This window comes from Rhodamnia argentea, chromosome 1 (assembly GCF_020921035.1).
Source record: "Rhodamnia argentea isolate NSW1041297 chromosome 1, ASM2092103v1, whole genome shotgun sequence".
In the NCBI taxonomy this organism is placed as follows: domain Eukaryota; kingdom Viridiplantae; phylum Streptophyta; class Magnoliopsida; order Myrtales; family Myrtaceae; genus Rhodamnia; species Rhodamnia argentea.
Window position 1 is genome coordinate 8,667,744 of NC_063150.1, and position 6,862 is coordinate 8,674,605.

Below are 6,862 nucleotides of genomic sequence, written 5' to 3' on the forward strand. Positions count from 1 at the left end.
TTTCTTTTTGCCTTTCCGAAAATGGTAACTTTGAATTTATCTTTTGAAGCGGTGCAAGGCCAAGAAAAAATATAGTTGAATTGCCTCGGAGATAAACGTCAATAGAAGCACCTAGATTGCTTTTGGCAACCCACTAAAGATGAGGGACGGAAAAGAGATGTTCCTGCGCAATGCGATCTGCAATTGACGGAAAGAAAGCCAATCCCACGTGAAGAACCTGTGATTACAAGCAAGATCCAGAACCTCCTCATCATACACATTCGTTTGGCACTTTATTCCACCACCCTTTTGTAAAATTGTTATTGCCATGCATCAGAAGTTGTTGGGTTCCGCGTAGTTATCACTCACGAAAACTCCAGAATCTATCATATGTCACTTTCCTTACTTATTGTGTATGGGAAAAATTTTAAATAAACGCGGCGAAGTGACTTTATTTTTTTAAATGAAAATTTAAAGTGAATTTTTTTTCAAATAAAGGTCTGAATTGCCCTCATCATTTCAAAGAAAGGTTAGATTAATGATATTTTCGTCATTTACATTTTTTAATATTTTTTTCCATTCTTTTCCGTTCAAGAAAGGGAACGACCACCAACACGATGGACGGCCAGCCCGAGGGCTGTGCAAGGCCGAGCTCTTGCCTACCACAAGCTAGGTCGCCCCTCTTTTGTAGCCGACGAGGCCGGTTAGCCCTTGCTAGTGGCCGGGCAATGGCCTAAGACCAGCCACCATTGAAAAGGAATGGGAAAAAAAAAGGGAAAAAAATCAGAAAATATGAATGACGAAAGTATTCTTTATCAGACCTTTTTTGAAATAACGAGAGCACGTCAGGCTCTTATTTGAAATAAGGATTATTTCGAGATCTTATTTGGGAAAACAAGGGCACTTCAAGTCTTTTCTTGGTCCCTCTTTTATCTGGTAGCAACAGACAAAAAAAAAAAAGGAAGGGCAAAAAAGACAGAGCAAGAATCAAAGATCAGTGAATCAGATTAAGAAAGAAAAGGATCAATCTGCCGACAGCGTAATACTTTGGGTCTCTTCCACGGAGATTCGGACATCTTGTGAACAAATAACTGTAAACTGGGTTCCTTTGGTTTGAGGTTCATGGGAGGAGGCACTGCTGAAGAACTTGTCTTAGGGGATTTGAGGAGCATGTGGGTGTGTTGCTCGCCCACTTTTATCTGGCTCTTCTGGCATTCGACTGGTTTAACTTGGCATGGTTTTGGTTGAACTCGAAGTCTCGAACAATAGCTGCTCCTACGATGGATTGTGCTGTAAAGCGTTGCGACTTATGCTTATGGTAATCTCTGATTTGACGCCGCAACGCGTTAAAACTACGTGAGTTAGCTTTCTGAAAGCCGTTGCGACTTTAGATGTGGTGCAATTGTAAAGTGGTTTGCCATGTAGGTGATAAAAAATTGTAATATCACTTTTCATGTCAATATCGTTACGGCGAAATTGTACCAAACAGGCTATTTGTACAATTTACTCCCACATTTTATTTATTCCTTGACAAAAAGAAAAATCTATGGATGATTGACGAATTGCCGTAAAGATTGGTTATTTTTCGAAATTGTTAGTGAATTATTGAAGCTGGTAAATGTTCATAATTTTAGTAAGTTACCATCTCGCACATAAAACAACCAACTTTTATTTGATTGTTTCACGTTACATACTTTTATGGTAATTTACCAATTTCAATTCACATAACCTACTAATTTTCTCGAAGAAGCTAATTCTTATATAAGTTGCTAATTTTAATTTAGATGACCAACGCACTTTTGTCTATTTCAGTCACCAACTCCTTGTAGTTGTAGGTTGATAGCTCTACTTAAGTGACCTTTCGGCATTTATTTTCTTATTTCTAGACTTCTAATTATGGTACTAAATTACCAAATCCCATTGCACATGACCACCACTACGATGGTTGCGGCCCTAGTAGCATCGAGCTATGGCAACCATCGCGGTTACCACCTTGCAGACCCTCTCTTGTCTTAGATATGATATTTGGCATGAGACCATGTGATCACGACATTTCGTACGGTCCCGCCGACCTTGCGGCCCCGATAATGGCGGCCGCCGCAAGTGGTGATTATTCTCGCCCTTGAACTCGCTCCGATCAAAGATTTAAGATTGAGATGAGACCATGCAACCACCGTACCTTGTGATGGTTGCTCTTCATAGGCTGTCGACCATTATAAGTTGGTCGTGCTAGTGGCCTATAGGAAGGTGGCTGGTGCGTGGTGGTTTTAGCTAGACATGGCCAAATGAAACCGTGCGCTCCAAACTGGTCCGTTGATCGGGCCCATGGTTCCAACCCGTTTAATTTTTTTTTTTTTAAGTTGGGGGGTGGGGCCCGGTGCCACCCTCGCCTCCCCCCCTCCCCCAAAAACAAACGGCTCTTTAGGCCGTTGCATGTGCCTAAAAAATTTATTATTATTTAGTTAAATAACTCTCCCCTTTCGTATAAATACCTGTCATCCCCCTTTCATTTTTCTCACAAATCCTCTCAACAATTCTCTCAAATTCTCCAAATTCTCCCAAATTATCTCAATTCCGCCTCAATTCTCTCAATCGGATCTCCGATCAATTCTCTCAAAAATGGCAAGTGGAAGCGAAATACTTGGAAAGACCAAGAAGGCGATGGGAGATTCCGAGTATCCTATTTCTGAATATGATCATCGTGAGTATGCATGTTGGGAAGACGACAATAATATCAACGTTGTTCCCATTCCGAACATCAAGTACGTCCCAACACAAGAAAGTCTTCATCCTCCTACCGGTGTCAAAGAAACGTCGACGGCAAATGAACCGGAACGGAAGGGCTAAGAAAGTACATCCGACTTATGGTTACACTTCGACAAGGTACGTGATAGAAGCGAAGGCAAGTATAATATAAATTGTAAATATTGTTCGCAAATATACAAATTTACGAAAGGAGACGGCTACGGAACATTCCGTCGGCATCCGAAGAAAAAACATCCAAGGCAAACGGGGATCGGCACACGCAACAACAAATTTTCGGGTACGCCAATTTTAATACTCATCCTTTATTTCGTTACACCGATGCACTTTATAAACAAACATTAGTTAAATATATTGCCCTTGATCATGCTCCATTTACTATTGGTGAAAATTTTAATTTGAAATATTTGATAAATACTGCGTTGGTTCCGTAAGCACCAAATATTTCAAAAAGTACTCTTAAATGCGAACTTTTGCGTCTTTATAAAAAAAAAATCTTTAGCAAAAGTTTTTGCGAAATTCAATGGACATGTACATTTAAGTAGCGATATTTGGAGTGATCCTTGGCAAATTTGTTTTTATATGGGTGTCACGTGTCATTAGATAGGTGACAACCGAACCATTCAAAAAAGACTTATTGCATTTCGAGTTTTTGATGAAAAACATTCGGCTCATAATATTTATAGAATAATTAGGCAAGTTTTAGAAAAATATAATTTGATAAATAAAATATTTTCAATTGGTTTTGATAATGCCGCCGTAAATACCGCTTCAATTCCCAAATTAGAAAATATTTGTAAATCCTCTTTTGGCGGACAATTTTTTCATATTAGATGTGTTTGCCATGTTTTAAATTTATGTATACAAGATGGTTTACGAACTCTTGAGACTTCTCTCGCCCCAATAAAGGGTGCAATTAAATTTTTATGGAGTCGTGCCCATTTTATGAAAGCATGGGAAAAATTTTGTTAATAACATGGGAGAAGGGCAAAAAGGTTTCCAAAAGATATTCCGACTCGTTGGAATTCTACCTATAAGTTGCTTCGTCAAACTTTTGATTACAAAGATTTATTATGTATGTTTATTTCGCAAAATATTCCCGAAATTACTTTACTTCCGCAACATTGGGATGTTTACAAAAAATTTTTAGATTTTTTGAAAATTTTTAATAATGCTAATAATACTTTATCTGATATTTATTATCCTACTATGCATTTATTTTTAATAGAGTGTGTTAATATTTGTGATGTTTTTAGTGAATATGAAAAAGATACTGAATTAGATCGGACTATTTTAGTAATGCGAGAAAAATGGTTGCATTATTATTTCAAAATTCCTCTTGTCTATTTAGTTGGTATTGTTTTTGATCCACATATTAAATTAGATGGTTTACTAGATTGCATGAATATGTAATATTATAATTGTTTACATTTGAAAGATTTAATAGATATTTCAAATATACAATGAGATGTTAAAGAATCTATAGTAGTATTATATGGAGAATTTTGTACTAAATATGGTTTAAGTGATTGTGGATTTTTATAATCTACCGCCTCACGAAGCGAAGCTGATAGTTCACTTAATAGAGGTACAATATGCTCAAGAGTAGACAAAAAAAAAACAAAAATGGGTAACGGGTAGTATTTCTGAATTAGAAAAATATTTAACCACTCAATTTGAGTTTCGTAATGACGAACATAGTACAAATTTCCAAATCCTAGAATGGTGGAAGAGTCACTCAATCGATTACCCAGTTCTTGCTCTCATCGTTCGCTAGATATTAGCAACCCCTTCTTCAACGGTTGCGGTTGAACAAGCATTTAGCGCTAGAGGATTAAGTTTGGACTCTCGCTGTTCAAGATTAAGTCCGGAATCCGTGAAAGCTCAAGTTTGTGTCGACGATTGGATGAATGATAGATTTTGACACTAAGAGCTGGATTAAGAATACGAATTTTTTAGCGAGGATCGTGGAGATACCACCGCCATGGGTACCACAACAGGTAGCGATGATTGACGATGATGTAAGTTGGGATTATCAAAGGTAAAAGAATTACATGGGTTTTGATTCTTCTATCTTCAAGAAAATATGTAGGCGCTTAATGATAATTCATTAAGTTCAAGCCTATTCCGCATCTCTTTTTTTTTTCCCCAAATTTTATTACAATGTACAATTTGATTATAATTTATAATTTATTATGTTTATTTTATTATTTATTATTTTAAAAATTAAAATTATAAAACGGAATCGGAACCGGCCCCGAACCGGCCATGTCTAGTTTTAGCTATCTCAAGTAACAGTGACCATGGTGTGATGGTTGCCTTACGATCACCTCGCCAACTAACTCTCTCTCTCTCTCTCTCTCTCATGCAGATTGGGAAATTTGAGATTTTTGCACTGCAACTACCGCTCTTGAAGCTCGCCATGCTTAAGCTAGAAAGCACACATATTCTCTAGAGGCCTCTATATCGTATAGAACGTGTGTCGAATACTAACACGAGTCCGACACGAGATCGACACATAGTCAACAAGTGTCGGACACTTGACACGTGGTCAATGCTTCGGACACGCTAGCTACATGCGAGTCCCGCATCCCAACACGCCATTTCGACACGCACAGAGTCAACTTTAAATATTTTCAATAATGTAGAGATCAAAATATAAATCTATCAGAAACATATATAATTAAGTCATATACCCAACTTTCAGCAAAAAAAAAAAAAATCATATACCCAACCATCCCAAAATTACTATATCCAGCCAACCCCAATAACCTAATCGTGAGTCTCTAAAGAAGAAGAAGAAGAAGAGAAAAAAAAAACTCATCGCTGATATTTGTATTTATAAATGATAATTTATCTCATATATATATATATATATATATATATATCAAAATACAATGTGTTTCAAAATATCGAAATTCTCTATTTTTTTAAATGACTTATCTATGTATCATGTTGATATCGGTTTTGTTTTTTTTTTTCCCCCAAAGTCGGTCCAGCGACCAACTTGAATAATGCCTGCTTTCACAGTAAAAGCCTCCACGAGATGTCGTCAACCACCCGGGGACTCTCTGTGTCTTCCCCACTTATTTATTTGATATTTAGCTAATTTCATTTTAAACTTATGAAAATTGTGCAAACAAGTCCTGTGACTCTTTATCCTGTGCAATGAAGTCCTGTGACTTCAGTCCAGTGATCCCTGTGGTCCTCTGGTTTACCAGAGATCAGAAGTTCCTATCGAAATTGATGTTGTCTCTTTGTTCCTTGGTTTTCACGACCTGTTGCTTTATCAACTTTCCTTTGCCCGTCAATATTAAACAGTGATCTACAAATTTTTTTGTCTTAGTGAGATGGCATTAAGTCCAACCATCAAAATTTGATCAAAATTTTCTTATCTCCGTTCCCACGAGGATTACACTGAATATTGCACTAAAATTATAGGACTCAGGTTGCACAAATCAAGAATCGTAGGACCTAAATTGTGCAATACACTAGTTATAGGACCAAAAAAATGTAACTATCCTTTAAATTTTTTCACAATTGTTGATGTAATATCTACCTAGCATCACCTTAGCCCATCACTGCCATTTGTGCAAATAAAAATCCGAAATGTACTTCTAAACTGTCCTTGTTCAGCTCAAGAGAAAATATATCATGTGAAACTTACGTCACGTGACAAATTCGCTAAAATGATTTCAGTTCATGTAGAATATCGACTATGTAGTACAACGTTACATAGGCTGACAAGTATTATATAAAATATTTTTACCAGGCTCAGGATTCTTGCTAAGCATGAGAAGACTAATAACGAACCTTTTTAATTAGGACGTGAGCCATCTCGAATCAAGAAAACTCGAACACATTTGAATTTCGATCAAGATTCGGATCACGGTGTCCTATAGTTCAACAAAAGAGTAAACACGAATTATACCTGAGATAAAAAAGTAAAAGCAGAAAAGAGAAAAAGAACAAGAAAAAGTAAAAAATGGGAAATGGAATTTGACCATAGGCGAATCGAGGGGCAATGCATGGAGCATGCAACAGGTGGCATGCCTGCAAGATTGTCAGTGAACCCCCATCCCACCGCGTGTCCTCTGCAAAGTCTCTGCGTCGAACTCTA